The sequence below is a fragment of the Narcine bancroftii genome, chromosome 3 (genome assembly GCF_036971445.1).
Source record: "Narcine bancroftii isolate sNarBan1 chromosome 3, sNarBan1.hap1, whole genome shotgun sequence".
NCBI lineage: Eukaryota > Metazoa > Chordata > Chondrichthyes > Torpediniformes > Narcinidae > Narcine > Narcine bancroftii.
In genome coordinates this window covers 114,113,192-114,127,842 of record NC_091471.1, presented here as the reverse complement: position 1 = coordinate 114,127,842, position 14,651 = coordinate 114,113,192, and the positions used below count along the sequence as shown (strand labels likewise).

General features: G+C 44.7%; 1 protein-coding gene across 5 annotated transcripts in view; it reads right to left on the bottom strand.

The window, feature by feature from the left end:
* LOC138757507 (RELT-like protein 1) overlaps positions 1–14,651 on the bottom strand; it is a 279,768-nt gene that overhangs the window by 243,286 nt on the left and 21,831 nt on the right. The window lies entirely within an intron of this gene.

Genomic DNA, 14,651 nt, shown 5'->3' with positions numbered 1-14,651 from the left:
CCCAAGTAATTGAAACTGTTTATATTTGTCACCTGGGTGTCATCAGTGATTTTTGGTTCCATGGTGTTGGTGTTTGGCATGGACTGATGGAGTACTTCAGTCTTATTCAGGCCAAAGAGAGACTAGAATTTGTTCAACATTAACTGTAGATCACTATCTTTGTGCGCCAAGAGCACAGTCATCAGCAAAAAGTGTTTCTTGAATGACTCTGTAGAGGCACTTTGTCTGTGCATTCAAATAGCAAAGGTCAAAGAGAGAGCCATCCAGTCGGTACCTGACGTACACCCCCTCCTCCAGACCTTGTCCACAGGTGAAATGCACAACAATGTGCCTTCTTCGAACTGAAAGTCTATCTATTTATTGATTGATTGATAGATAAATAAATAAATTAGTTATTAAGTATGATTTGGCGTCTTCCCGGTTTGTTTTCCATCTATTAATAAAAGTTGTGTGTGATTGTAACACTTGTGTCCAGACTCATCTCTCTGTGAACCCACCAAACCTGATACTATTCCCAACATAACACTTGGCCTGCATCTTGTCTGTCTGGAGATTGACCCCATTTCCAAGTTTGCAAAATCTATTTAGTTGAAATTTATCCAAAGTGCAAGTGAAGAACAGATTGAACAAGACTGGGTCTAGTGCACAATCCTGCTTCACTCCATTAGAAATGGCAAATGCAGTTGATGTGTCACCACTGCAGAGGATCTGTCCTGTCATTCCGTCATGGAGGAACTGAATTATTTTTATAAATTTTCTTGGGCATCCATAACGACTCAGGATGCTCCAGAGAGCCTCCCTGTTTACAGTGTCAAATGCCTTTGTCAAGTCAATGAAGAGAGAGTAAAGAAGCTTGTTCTGCTCGATGCACTTCTGAACTGATCGCATGGCAAATATCAAGTCCATTGTACTCTGTTATGGCCAAAAGCTGCACTGTACCTGCAGAAGATTCCTTTCCGTGACAGTGACAAGTCTGTTCAGAAGGTGTGTTATTGAACACATGGGGAACAGGGGAACCCGTCAAATGATGCTTGATTACCCTACTACTGTACTAAACAACTATATAGACATTCACATTGTACCTGGGTTGGACTCCGATATCAGGGGCCGCCTAGCTCTACACGGTACAAGATAAACATTATAATGGTGTATGCAGACACATTGGGCAAAAGGGACTCCAATACCAATGACTACTTACCCTACAACACTCTCCCATACGTGTGCACACATCACAGACAGGGGCTTTCAAACACTCCTGATTTCCTGTACCAATGGGGGTGCGGCTCTCTGCCATCACTGATCTATCACAGTACTCTTTGGCTTGGCTTCGCGGACGAAGATTTATGGAGGGGGTAAAAAGTCCACGTCAGCTGCAGGCTCGTTTGTGGCTGACAAGTCCGATGCGGGACAGGCAAACACGATTGCAGCGGTTGCAGGGGAAAATTGGTTGGTTGGGGTTGGGTGTTGGGTTTTTCCTCCTTTGCCTTTTGTCAGTGAGGTGGGCTCTGCGGTCTTCTTCAAAGGAGGTTGCTGCCCGCCAAACTGTGAGGCGCCAAGATGCACGGTTTGAGGCGTTATCAGCCCACTGGCGGTGGTCAATGTGGCAGGCACCAAGAGATTTCTTTAGGCAGTCCTTGTACCTTTTCTTTGGTGCACCTCTGTCACGGTGGCCAGTGGAGAGCTCGCCATATAACACGATCTTGGGAAGGCGATGGTCCTCCATTCTGGAGACGTGACCCATCCAGCACAGCTGGATCTTCAGCAGCGTGGACTCGATGCTGTCGACCTCTGCCATCTCGAGTACTTCGACGTTAGGGATGTAAGCGCTCCAATGGATGTTGAGGATGGAGCGGAGATAACGCTGGTGGAAGCGTTCTAGGAGCCGTAGGTGGTGCCGGTAGAGGACCCATGATTCGGAGCCAAACAGGAGTGTGGGTATGACAACGGCTCTGTATATGCTTATCTTTGTGAGGTTTTTCGGTTGGTTGTTTTTCCAGACTCTTTTGTGTAGTCTTCCAAAGGCGCTATTTGCCTTGGCGAGTCTGTTGTCTATCTCATTGTCGATCCTTGCATCTGATGAAATGGTGCAGCCGAGATAGGTAAACTGGTTGACAGTTTTGAGTTTTGTGTGCCCGATGGAGATGTGGGGGGGCTGGTAGTCATGGTGGGGAGCTGGCTGATGGAGGACCTCAGTTTTCTTCAGGCTGACTTCCAGGTCAGCTCCCCACCATGACTACCAGCCCCCCCACAAAATTTTCAATCTTCTTCAGCATGATGCTGAACCAAGCCATGAAAGACCCCAACAATGAAGACGCTGTTTACATCCGGTACCGCACAGATGGCAGTCTCTTCAATCTGAGGCGCCTGCAAGCTCACACCAAGACACGAGAGAAACTTGTCCGTGAACTACTCTTTGCAGATGATGCCGCTTTAGTTGCCCATTCAGAGCCAGCTCTTCAGCGCTTGACGTCCTGCTTTGCGGAAACTGCCAAAATGTTTGGCCTGGAAGTGTTAGGTCTGCTTTGTTCATGAATGAGTGAGACAAACACCAGACTGAGTCGAAATCAGGGTTCTTTGTTCTTTATTACCGGATTGTAACACTTGCGACTAACAATGTTAGTCGGAGAATGCATTCTGCCGTTATCAGCAAAATGGTGATTTTTTATACCCTTGGATACGTGCTTAGAACATCATCATATCATTACTTGTCCAATGACTAAAACTGTTGCTATCCTTTCCCTGCTAGCTTCCTGCCTCTCAATCCATCAATGTCTCTCTTATCTTGTAAGTACAAGGATGCATTCACATCTTGTTACAGCCCCGCACAGGGTAACTCCTTACACATTCCCATCTCATGATGTTTTACCTAACAGGAGTACAAGGACACCTCCCCTTCTTGTTACAGCCCTGCACAGGGTAACTCATTACACATTCCCATCTCATGATGTTTTACCTTACAATCCCTCCTTTGTCCTCTTTAGAGGACAATCTCGCCCTGACTATGCTACCACCGCGTTACATTAGTTCGCCTATTATTGCCAAGCTCTATACGGGTTCTGTTCACAGGGTAGTTCGGCTGGTGGGCGAGGGCTCCCCCAACCCTCCTTTGCGTACACCCCCCATCCGTCACCCCGATTCCATTGCCCGTTTACAAGTTTCATCCCATTTGCCCCCAAGCAAAAAACTAGCTAACCCCCCGTACATTAGTAAATTCCCAAGTTAACATATGGTCTACAATCTAATTCATAATACTTGTTCTACAATCTGATTAATAATGTTTGTGTTACAATCAATGTTATAATATTTGTTCTACAATCAAGGTTATAATATTTAGGTTACAAGCAAGGTTAAAATTATATGTGTAACAATCTAATTCACAATCCCTCCTTCCCATCACATTCCCCTTCAGACTCCAGATCGATCTCAGCAACTTTCTCCGCCTCCTGTAATGTGAGATAGTCTTGCTCCACAGCCTGCACAGCTTGATATTTCGGAGGCAGTTCATCACGGTCAGCAAAGGCTCTCTCTATGGTCCTCGTGACCAGCGTTCGAATGCATGGAATACAACAACAGCCACAAGTGATAAAAATTGATACAGAAATGAACAAACCCAGCAAAAGTTGTCCTAACAAAGTGCTCCATCTCCCAAACACTCCCTGTAACCAGGATAAAACAGGATTGGAGACTCCAGACTGGGCTTTTAATTCTTTCGCCAATGCCCTAAGTTTCGTTAACCCCTTAGTGAGTGATCCATCTGGCCCTGTGTTATTAGAGATAGAAGTGCAGCATAGATCTCCAAACATAGCACACACTCCACCTCTCTCTGCCAGGACCATATCAATCGCTATCCTATTCTGAAGTGTCATAAGGAAGTTTCTGACAGTTGTTGATGTATTGCCTCAACAACGTCCCTGGTCAAATTTGCAAGGCGCTGGACATTATAGTGAATAAGGTTGATCCTATTAACATTTTTATTTACAGTGATGGGAAAAATTGCACTAAAAACAGGAAAACTTTCAAACCCAGCTGCAATCTCATCGGCTAATTTAAATTCGTCCGGAATATTCCGGGCTTGGCCAATGGCATCAATCCATACCCCATCAGGGTTCCTTCCTCCCGGCCCCAAGAGTCCAACACTCCTCCTTTTTCTCCACAGCCAACTCTGTGTGGCGCAATTCTAGGGAATCCTCGTCTCCCTCCTGCCTTTTGACAATCAGCACTGGCGCATTAAGGGTTACTAGAGCACACCGACCATCCCAGTTAGCGGGGAGCCAGTTGTACAGCACTCTTCCTCCACAAAACCACCAAATATCCGCCCTAGCCTGGGTCAAGCGGGTTGCACTACTGCTATGTGAGAGATCAACATGAGTCCTGCACGAGTCGCTGGGCAGCCAACCCACATGGAAAACGTGCGCTGCTGTGTTGTTGTTGGCAAAACAAGTAACATTAGTTATGCCTGTGGATCTAAAGACAGGGGGAGCTACATTAGCCAGAGCTATGGGAAACGTCTGTTCCCATATCAGACACCTATTCAGTGGGTTGGATTCTGACATTAGGTTCAAGGCGCAGTCCATAGCATCTGTCTCCTCAAAAATTGATCTGCTCATCCGTAATAATGGCCTTCCTCGGGCACAGACCCAGCAGTTCCCATACCCTGCTTGGTCCGCATATTTACCCATCTGATCTATCCAGGAGTTTGACTCATCAATATCTGTCTCAATTGCTATCTTCTCTCCCCTGGACATCTTCGTACCGTCGAATTTTCTCACTTCCCCCTCTTTCGAAGTGGGTTTAATTATGTCCTTTGTGTATGTTTGTAAGTCGAACCTCATCACTCCCCAAGGATCTTTTCCATTAATAGACACTCCAATCATTAGATAGAAGAGGTCTCCGACACCATGTTCTCTCCCTGTGCCCCCCTCGCATGTCTTGTACTGTAGTAGGTTTTCGATACCCTAGTATCATTTCTCTATGTGCCTCAGACATGGCCGTACCGTTTTTACCCACGAGTCTTCCTAGGAAAGTTACCACCCTCCTTCCGACCTGACATTTCGACCTTTTTACTTTAAATCCAGCCTCGCCTAACCCCTTGAGTAAAACTGCTGTCCCTGTCAGGCACTCATGTGGCGTTTTCCCTGCTAATAGTAGGTCGTCTACATACTGAATCAGTGTAACATCTTTCGGGAGCTATAATTTCATTAGGATTTCGCTAAGGGCCTGATTGAACAGTCCTGGACTGTCCTTATAACCCTGAGGTAATCTAGTGTATGTGTACCGATGTGCTTGGTAAGTGAAAGTGAACCAGTCTTGGCATTCCTCAGCTAATTTCAAGCAGAAGAATGCGTTTGCCAGATCAATGACAGTATAGTATTCGTGCTCCGGACTCAGAGCCCTAAGTGCTACATATGGGTCTGGGACTGGTCTCCCGATGGTCTTGGTAGCCAAGTTAATCTCCCGGAGGTCGTGTACCATCCTCCAGTCTTTTCTACCCGGTTTGGGAACAGGCATGATGGGCGTGTTCCACATACTGTCAGGTGCCGCCCTTAAAACCCCTGACTCCATTAACCCTTCTATTGTTCCTTTAATACCCTCGTCCTGACTGGGCGACAAGCGGTATTGTTTTCTCCATATTGGTTTCTGCCCGGGGTTGGCCAATTCTAGAAATACCTCTCCTTTTATTACTCCCACATCATAGGGCCCCGTTGTCCATATATGTGGACTCAGATTAGAAAGATATTTGTCTGAGTCTCTGTGATCAATATTTTCTCCTTCTATGGCTCGGTCTCTTTCTACTTTCTCATTCACAACCTGGTCCCATGCTTCAATATTCAGTCTGACAAATTTTCCTCCCTCCGAGGTGGAATATCCCGGGATTTCTGTCTGCCTGTATTCACACCCTATCGCTTCCTTTACCATCGGACCCAGCTGTCGAGCGTGATGATCTTTGGCAATACCTAAGGTCACATGAGGCACACTTTCTACTCCTAAGCAGAACCACTCCATTTGTTCTTCTGTCATGACAACCATAGCAGCTATTCCCTCCTTACCTACAAAGATAAATGGACAATGTATCGTTTCTGTCTTCCCTTCTTTTAGAGAGTCCCACCTCTCCTCATATTCCTGGTCCGGGTGGATGGTGTAGTTTAATGTAACATGCATAGGATCTAGTGGATAATGGTAATCCCCATACCGAGGAATACTGGCCCTCCACTCAAAAAACTGTTTAATCAGCCCTGGGCCTGGTTCATCATACAGTAGCCGACTCCAGAAAATACTAACCTCCACAGAGTCTTCTGAAGCGTTAGATGGGGTCATTACTATAAACTGTCCTCCCCTTCTTATTGTATCCCCTGGGTATGTTAACCGAAGGCCCTTCTCAGAACATTGTATGGTTATTCCGAGTTTGGTAAGAATGTCCCTTGCTAATAAATTAATGGGGCAACTTGGCACAACCAGGACAGGCGTTTTAACCCTTTGTCGTCCAAATGTCATGTCGATGTTATCTGTATAGGGCTGTGTTTCCCTTATCCCGGAGAATCCTATTGTAGATAATGTTTTGCCCGAAAATGTGCTCCCTGGGGGTTTTTTAATCACTGTCGTAACTGCTGCCCCTGTGTCAACCATAAATTCAATTTTTTTCTCCATTTACCGTCCCCCAAATTTTTGGTGGCTCCCAGGGAGGCGTGATTTTTGATTCTCCAGGGCACCTTCAATAATCAAATTCAGCACCTTCCTCAATATAGTCATTACACTGAGGTGCCTGGACTTGTTGATCACTCTGCCACCCCCTGATTCTCTGGGGCCCATCAATGTGTCCACCCCTACCCCTTGCTTGTCCTCTTAAGTTTCCTCCTCTTCCTCGATAGCCTCTTATAGAGGGTAATCTTTTTCCCCTTGCTCTCCCAGCCTCCGGACAGTTCCGCTGGTAGTGTCCAGGATTTTGGCAGTACCAGCATACTGCATGTTCCCCTCTATACATTGTACCTAGCTGTCTTTCCCAACCATTTCTTACTTGGGGTCCCGGATTTATCACTGGCCCCATGACCTGTGGGACTATCTGTTGGGCCGCTAATTTAACCCCTATATGTTCTATGGCTCTCACCAATTTATCGGTTGTCTTGTCCACCTCCTTCTGGGACGCACTTTCTGACTTAGCATGCTCTGATTGACGATGTCGTTTGATTGCATGTGTCAGGTGTCTTTTCCACAAATCCTCTGACATTGTCTCTAATCCCACAATGTCCCTTAATTTTGCTTGAACCGTAGCAGGTAGTCCGTTTATTATCCCATTACGAAAGTGAGCCCTTCCTAAGGGGCTGTGGTCGGGTCTTTCTCCAGTCCCTGTTTCCCATAAGTCCCATGCTCGAGTGAAATACTCGTGTGCAGTCTCTCCTTCCTTTAGTTGAAGGGTTACCAAGGCATCCAAACTATAGGGTGTAGGAAATGTTTCTCTAAGTGCTTCCCAAAATTTATTCCGAAGTGGGTTAAATTCTATTTCATCCCCCAATTTACTGCTTCTTACAATTCTCTCTATTTGCTTCAGGGCCCCTTCTGCCTTTAATTTTATCATGATAGTTCTGACATCTGCGAGTGCTAATTGTTCTTGGCAGGTTTCTCGCTCAAAACAAGAAATCCATGGACTAGCCCCATTACTCAACGGAGGTAGTTTTTTCATTAAACTCTCTAAGTCCATTCGTGACCAGGGTACATATTTTTGAGTTCCCCGTCCCGTGATCAGTAATGGGCATTGATATCTCAATTTTGGGGATTTCTGCTCCTTCTTTACTCTTGGCATGCATTTATTTATCCCACCTTGTTCTGACTCTTCTTCGTCACTGTCACTGTCCCTATCAGCTTCCAATGTCTCAGGGTCAAAGGTATATTGGTCACGTTCATCTCTAAGATAATGTTTTCGGCCATAGTTTAGTTGTTTCACATCTTTCTCTTTTGTCCTAACTATGTCCAGGTAGGCATGTCTATTTTTCTCCCTCCCGAGTCTTTTCCTTTTACTTTCCTCCCATGGTGGATCGTATCTCGTTTCCTCATCTGTACTACACTTTTCGTCCTTTACTCCTATTACCATTCCTTCAGCTTTAATTTCTCCTGACAGTGTTGTAGTTATCTTTTCCACTTCCTTCAATACACCTACCATTAATTCTTTTTGATCCTCACTGATCTGCCCCAGCACATTAATATCTCTGTTTAAGTTTTTAATGTTATCCTGAACCTTTTTCATGTTCCATTTCTGTATCTCTAACTCCTTTTCTATTTTCTTGGACTCCAGAGGGGTCTCCACATCTATTACTCCCCCTTCTATTTTTATTAAAGGGGCCTGTACCTCGTCTGATGTGTCCCTATTCCCGAGGTTCTTGTCACACCCCAGTGTCTCAATATCTGGATATAAGGGACGTGACTCCAGGATCCCATCTGGGGTGTCAGGGGTACCTTGTGACTCCACATATGCATAGGGTGGGGGTCTATAAGCTATTTCTACAGGGGCCATAATAGGTGGGTTATCAGGGAGACCAAATTCTTCGAATATAGCTAGGACATCGCGGTACTGCATCTCCTTGTCTCTCACCCTCTTTTTTGCTAACTCGCGATTAAAGATTTTGTTTTCTGTGTCCCGTTTGTATAATTGTATAAGACTCACTTAAAAATGATTTATTGTCAGAGTACATACATGACATCACATACATCCAGAGACTATGAGAGAGAGAGAGAGAGAGAGAGAGAGAGAGAGAGAGAGAGAGAGAGAGAGAGAGAGCATAGCGAGAGAAAGAGATAGAGAGGCAGATACACAGAGCACAAGAGATAGAGAGAGAAAATGCCTTGCACTGGCCCCACTGGGAGAAAAGTCTTCAGATTAACACTTTCGTTTCAAAGGTTTTAAAAGGTTCTCATCCTGTGATCACTGGTCTGGATCAGATTGGGTCTCCCACCACTGGGAACTATCACTCCTTCCTTCCCTCCCACCTCGAGTGAGCTACACGTCAGCCCACAATGTCTGCCCTGATCCCGCAATGGTGGGGGTGCGGGAAAGAGTGAGGGAGAGAGGATAAAACAGGATCCCATTTGATGCGGAGCTGGAATTGTGGGCACAAAATTAAAACCAAATTGTATTTCTCTGCCCTGCCCAACCTGGGGATTTCAGGGCAGCACCGCCACAGATTGGGATTGGGAGGGGGTATTCCACCACGGCGAATTGGGGAAATAAATACTTAACTTCTCAAGTGTACAGACATTATCATACCTACCGGACATTTATAAGTCAGTCTCTCAGATACAATTGAGGCCAATAAGCCTGAACCTTTGTTTTCTTTCAAAGCCCAACCTTCACGTGGGAGATTTCTCCTCTTAATAACCAGTTTAGGGCAGAAAACTTAGGTCCTCAATTGTTTATAGACCACCTTCTCACTCTATTGGACTTTGCAACGACACAATAAAGACTTTTAAACTCTAGTAGTTTCTTGCGAAGCACTTAATAAATGTCATTCAAACACCTTAAGGACTTTTATCTTGTCTGTAATCACTTACGTGTTACAATCCTGGCATGCGACCTTCAATTGTGGTCGTCTAATTTGTCCGATCTCCAGTTCTTACTGACAATCATAAAGATTTAAAAAAAAAGAGAATTTTGTTAAAACAGGCTTCTCTGGACCTTTTTATCAGCCGGCTGAGATGATTGTCAGAAAAAACAGAAACCGTCGTCCAGTGTTCACTCACCCATCACGTCGGGGTCACCAAATTGTTAGGTCTGCTTTGTTCATGAATGAGTGAGACAAACACCAGACTGAGTCGAAATCAGGGTTCTTTGTTCTTTATTACCGGATTGTAACACTTGCGACTAACAATGTTAGTCGGAGAATGCATTCTGCCGTTATCAGCAAAATGGTGATTTTTTATACCCTTGGATACGTGCTTAGAACATCATCATATCATTACTTGTCCAATGACTAAAACTGTTGCTATCCTTTCCCTGCTAGCTTCCTGCCTCTCAATCCATCAATGTCTCTCTTATCTTGTAAGTACAAGGATGCATTCACATCTTGTTACAGCCCCGCACAGGGTAACTCCTTACACATTTCCATCTCATGATGTTTTACCTAACAGGAGTACAAGGACACCTCCCCTTCTTGTTACAGCCCTGCACAGGGTAACTCCTTACACATTCCCATCTCATGATGTTTTACCTTACAGAAGTCAGCCTGAAGAAAACTGAGGTCCTCCTATCACAGTACTACGGCTCAACTAAATGTAGTGGACGTCTTACCCACTACTCCTCTAGCCAGTTCCACAGTAGCAACCTGGCATGGAGCAATGTCCAGGACTTGGACCACGAGGCTCATAGAAATGTGCCATACACCAAAGTTTATACTGTTCTGAGCTGGCCAATTCTGTCATTGAAGAATCATTTAAATGAGCTAACGGAAAGCTGTGCACTAATGGGTGGCCGGACTCCAATCTTGATTGCAGGTGATGCGGCTTTCGACTAGGTTTCGGGGAGGGAGGTCATGTGATCCACTGCAATCCACAATTTTCCAGACAGGGAGGCTAATGTTCCTCTGCAATCCACATATAACATCAAGTGACTGGTAAATATACATATTTTGCAGCCTTCAAAATGAGCTGCCTTCATATATCAATTAAATACGCTAAAGGGCTTCTTTTTTTAATTCAAAATATGCTACATTCATATTAGTTGAAATCAGAAAAGTTCAAGTTTTGGAAAATATCTTGTGATATTTTGAAAATATGTTTATTTGTGTAATATTTTACAAACAGCATAATGAGTACCACAATCTAATTGTTGAGTTTTGTCTCAAGATTGGTTTGCTAACATAAAAGTGGATTCAAACAGGGAAAATCCACAGGGAAATATTGGAGAACCATGAGTGTTTTCACTCAAGATTTGAGGGCCCTGAAAGTTGCTGAGTAGAACGAACAAAAGATTAATCAGGGTGGTACCAGGTTTAAAAAGTGTTTATTTATCATAAAATTTACAGGGCTTGTTTTCTCCATTGGGTCAATAGAACAGTGTGGTTTATTGACATCCAGCTGGATTTCACTGATTCAGTTGTTGTTAATCCATCAATTATGTTACTTTAGACCACGATGCGAGTCACTGAAATAATGTGGCGTAGGAAGGATTCATACGAGTCGGTGCGCACAGTGGTAGTTTTAGTGGGCATGGATTGCAATGGGTGGAGGATGGTCCTCAATCAAATACCTCCTGGTGTCCAGGAAGGAGTGATGCAAGTCTCGGCTGATTGGCTTCTGCAGGATGAAGGCTTAGTGTGCACAGGTTACTGTGGCTCTCTGGAGATGGGTGGCCCTGCCTACAGTTAGCCACCTGGAGAGGAAAGGCAGAGAGCTAATGGCCTGCATGGGGACACTGAAGGAGAGACCAATATTCCTGAAGCCGCTCTGGGACACGTCAGGTCCTGTAGTCAGACCAAGGGGTCCCAGGATGGTCACAACCTGACAAGGAGAGGGAAGATGGAATGGGCACTGGAGGAACAGTCCTTGAAGATGAGCAGAGCAGGCAGTGAATCCAAGAGTCGGGTTCTCCTCACTCGGGCCAGGCCACACCACAGCAGAGTGCTACCAACATGTGTGAAGGAGGGTTGGTCAAAGCTGAGGGTCCTCTGCTGAGAGTGGCCACAGAGTTTGGGAAGCCAGTGCTCGGCCAGGAGACCTCCAATGAGTCCTAGCCTGTCTCAGAGGCAGATTGTTTATCCAAGGCAAGCACTCTGGCAGGGGGAAGCAAGATGACGGAGAGGCTGGAGGGGGTCCCCAATGAGAACCTCATCCTAGTAGCAAGCCATGTCAGAGCTGGAGCTGTGCTGTCTGTGGCCACAGGTAAGCCCTGGCCCACAGAATAGAGTCAGTAGCACCAGGCAGAGCAGAGGTTAGACTACTCCATACCCCAAAGGGAGTGGAGGGTGGGGCAGGCAGGAGCAGAGCTATGGGCCCCCTGGCCTTGCTCTGCTGCAGGAGGCAGCTTTGCATCCGGTTGCTTCCCACATCGTGCACTCAGCTGTGGATCCTGCAATCCTGCAGGTACCTGCAGAGACCAGTGGCAGCAGCGTTCCCAAAGAGAACACCTCAAACAGGTGCAGGAATTGCCCCTTCCAGCATGGTCCCACATTCAGTGAGATTACAGCTGATCTGGCTGTGGACCCAGATTTGCCTTTCCCCCCGTAACCTTCAATTCCCCTGCGAGGCAAAAATCCATCTTACTGCATCTTAAATATATTTAATGAGGTAGCCTCTACTGCTTCCTTGGGCAGAGATTCCCAGTCCTTTTGTGCAATGATACAAGTTTAGCAGCTGAAATCAATGTAAAGATGAAACACTACAGATCTGAATCGATTGCTGAATGTTGCGAGTATAATGCGTTTGGAGAAAATCATGTGAAATCATTGAGACAGTCGAAATCATGGTTATGCTCAAAAAAAGAAGCTGTCCAATTTTAAGTACATTTTAAGCCAGTATTTGATATTCCCATGGAAGAGGAAACAAGTCATAGAAACACAGAATGTTCCACTTTACCAAGTAAGGACTCATGAGTGTTGACAAATTTGGCATCTTTGGGGAAATAGGAAGAAACACTTAAAGAGGTGATGTACCATGATTGTTTGATCCAAACTCTGCCAGGTGTTATAAGCTACCCTGACGCTATTTTGATATCTGGACAGTTAATGGAGAAACACCAAAGAATAATCTTCAAGATACTTTCATTCTGGAACATGAATAAAGAAAAACAAGCATGTTTGTGAGTATTTCAAAGGTAAAAATGAACAAATTATGGAAGAACAGACACAAGTTTGACAGCAATCCCTTCAACCAAACTAACCCTTTCTGATCCATTTTCCAAATGGCATTTAAGTGTTGCAGATGTACCTACTTCTATCACTTCCTCACTTCCTCTGGCAACTTGTTCCATAAACCCAATATCCTGTCTGGAAAAACTTGCTTCTTGCCTCCCTATTAAATCTTTCCTCTTCACTTTCAACTCTGTACCTTCTAGTTTCAGACTTTCCTACCTTGCAAAAAAAAACTTCAACCATCCATCTTATATCTGCCCCTCATAATTTTATAAACTTCCTTCAAGTCACCCCTTTAGCCTCCTTCACTGTAGAGAAAAAAGTCCCAGCCTATCCTCATAACTCAAACTCTCTTGTCCTGGCAACATCCTTGTGGATCTTCTCTGCACTGATTGAATCTCATTCTTGGCCACCAGATCTACAGACAAAATTGCAGACAATGCCTCACCAACATCCTGAAATATGATGTCAAAAGTCATTGTACTCATTACCCTGTCTGATGAAGGTAAGTCGGCAATGCACCTTCACCACTTATGTGGCCATTTTCAGGGAACTCTATACTTGCACCAAAAACTCTGTTCTTTGACGCTCTCCAAAGCCCTGCCATTCTCTACATAGGTCCTGCCCTAGATTATCTTCCCAAAATGCTTCACTTCACACTTGTTTGAGTTAAATTCCACCTGCTGTTCCTTTACCCACTTTTCCAGTTGATCAATATCCCATTGTAACCTTAGACAACCTTTTTCACCAACCATCTCACCCACATTTCTGGTGTCACCTGCAAACTTCCTAATCACGCTGCCTACATTCTCATCCAAATAATAGACAAAAATGATAAACAGAGGACCAACACCAATCCCTGCCACACACATTCTCCAATGTGAAAAACAACCCTCCACTACCATTCTCACCACCAAGCTAATTTTGTATCCAACTGACTAGCTCACCCTGGGTCTCATGTGAACAATCTACCATGCAGCATAAAGAAATGTGGATAAACAAATGAAGCAAAGACAAGGCATCAGAGTTCATGATTGTTATTTTGAAGTGGAGGAATATTTGCCAAAACGATACCTTTCCTCACCTCCCATTGGAACTGACATAACAATGGAGGACACACCAGCTGATGATATTCCAACACACGCTAAACTGCCAAGAAACACAAAAGCTGCAGATGCAGGGATTTTGAGCTAGAGCCTTGATGAATGGTCCCAGCCTAAACCACTGACTATTTCTACCCATGGATGCTGTCTGGCCCATTGAATTTCTCCAGAAGTACATTGCTTGCTCAAACCAAGATGAATTGTTCATGAGGAAATAAGCAAATAGATTGGATTTGTAAACACTGAAATGTTAAATAGTTTGATTGTAACATTGCGCTTATTCAACTGTATTTTATGTTCAAATTAAAGGGAAAGAAATGTATTATCTTGAAGAAAACCTCAACTGTTATTGTGGCCCTCTTCTGACCTGGTCATTGTGAGGCCTCCTCTACACTGGAGAAACCAATTGTGGTTTAGGTGAAAGTTTTACAAAACTTCTGTGCTCTGCCTACAACAGCCACCTCAAGCTTCTGGTTGCATGTTATTTTAACTCTCCCACACTGACATTTTGACTTCTCTCTTGCTACTGTGAGGCCAAACATAAAATGGAAGAACAGTGTTTAATATTCTACTTAGGTAGCTGACAGCCCAATGATAATGACATTGACTTTTTTCCAGTTTTAGGTAACCCATCCCCCTGTTGTTCTCCTTCCACACACATCCCCAAGTCTCTTCTTCCTTTGACCTCCTTTCCCATCAACTTCCAACATCCCCATCT